Genomic DNA, 1939 nt, shown 5'->3' on the forward strand with positions numbered 1-1939 from the left:
AGGGTTCTCAGGATCATAAGCTTCTTCTTCAGAAGATGCCTCTTTAGTACTGTTGGATGCATTTTGCCATCCATTCAGACTTTGAGAAATCATGTTGACTTACTGAGTCAACATTTTGTTCTGAGCCAATATGGCATTCAGAGCATCTATTTCAAGAACTCCCTTCCTCTGAGGCGTCCCATTACTCACAGAATTCCCCTCAGAAGTGTACATGAATTGGTTATTTGCAACCATGTCAATGAGTTCTTGAGCTTCTATAGGCGTTTTCTTTAGGTGAATGGATCCACCTGCAGAATGGTCCAGTGACATCTTAGAGAACTCAGATAGACCATAATAGAATATATCCAAAATGGTCCACTCTGAAAGCATGTCAGAAGGACACCTTTTTGTCATCTGCTTGTATCTTTCCCAAGCTTCATAGAGGGATTCACCATCTTTTTGTTTGAAGGTCTGAACATCCACTCTAAGCTTGCTCAACTTTTGAGGAGGAAAGAACTTAGCCAAGAAGGCCGTGACCAGCTTATCCCAAGAGTCCAGGCTATCTTTAGGTTATGAGTCCAACCATGTTCTAGCTCTGTCTCTTACAGCAAAAGGGAAAAGTATGAGCCTGTAAACTTCAGGATCTACTCCATTAGTCTTAACAGTCTCACAGATCTGCAAGAATTCAGTTAAAAATTGATAGGGATCTTCTGATGGAAGTCCATGGAACTTACAGTTCTGTTGCATTAGAGCAACTAGTTGAGGCTTCAGCTGAAAATTGTTTACTCCAATGGCAGGGATTGAGATGCTTCTTCCATCAAATTTGGAAGTAGGTGTAGTATAGTCACCAAGCATCCTCCTTGCATTATTATTTTTGGTTGCCATATCCTCTTCCTTTTCAAAAATTTCTGTAAGATTGTCTTTGGATTGTTGTAATTTAGCTTCTCTTAGTTTTCTCTTCAGAGTCCTTTCAGGTTCAGGATCTCTTCAACAAGAATATTCTTGTCCTTGGTCCTGCTCATATGAAAAAGAAGGTAACAGAAAATAATAATAGGATCCTCTTTACCACAGTACAGAGATTCCTTTATGTTAGTAGAAAAAAAAAAGAATAGAAGAAGGAAAAGAGTTAAGAATCCAAACACAAGGAGGATGATATGTTCGAATTCTTGAGATGAAGAGAAGTGTTAGTAAATAAATAAATAAATAGAAGAAGATGAGAGAGGGAGAAATTTGAAAATAAATTTTGAAAAAGGGTTAGTGATTTTTGAAAATTAAGAGAAGAATTAAAATTACTATTAATTAAGAAATTTTTGAAAAAAAAAGAGGGGGAATTTTCTTAGGTGGTTTTGAAAAAGATAAGAAACAAACAAAAAGTTAATTAGTTAGTTGAAAAAGATTTGAAAATCAATTTTGAAAAGATAAAAAGTTAGAAAAGATTTTTGAAATCAAATTTTTGAAAAAGATATGATTTTGAAAAAGATATGGTTTAAAAGATATTTTGAAAAAGATTTAATTTTTAAAATTAAAATTGATTACTTGACTAACAAGAAACTAAAAGATATGACTCTAGAATTTAAAGATTGAACCTTTCTTAACAAGAAAGAAACAAACTTCAAATTTTTGAATCAATCACATTAATTGTTAGTAAAGTTTTTGAAATTTTGAAATAAAGATAAGAAAAAGGTTTTGAAAATAAATTTTAAAAATTTTCTAAAATAATTAAAAAAATGAGAAAGATTTGATTTTTGAAAAAGATTTTGAAAGGATAGGATTTTTAAAATTGAAAAATTGACTTGACTTATAAGAAAATTATGAGCAAAATAAGGAAAAGATATTTTTTTTATTTTTAAATTTTTAATGAGGAGAGAGAAAAACATAAAAATGACTTTAAACATGAAAATGCAAGATCAAAACACATAATGCATGCAAGAACACTATGAATGTCAAGATGAATACCAAG

General features: G+C 31.6%; 1 non-coding gene across 1 annotated transcript; it reads left to right on the forward strand.

Annotated features, from left to right (window-relative positions):
• The first annotated feature begins 363 nt into the window (after positions 1–363).
• Positions 364–471, forward strand: LOC112804249 (small nucleolar RNA R71). The gene has a single exon (XR_003202865.1). It is a non-coding gene; the product is annotated as a small nucleolar RNA R71 (small nucleolar RNA).
• The last annotated feature ends 1468 nt before the right edge of the window (positions 472–1939 follow it).

The sequence above is a fragment of the Arachis hypogaea genome, chromosome 5 (assembly GCF_003086295.3).
Source record: "Arachis hypogaea cultivar Tifrunner chromosome 5, arahy.Tifrunner.gnm2.J5K5, whole genome shotgun sequence".
NCBI lineage: Eukaryota > Viridiplantae > Streptophyta > Magnoliopsida > Fabales > Fabaceae > Arachis > Arachis hypogaea.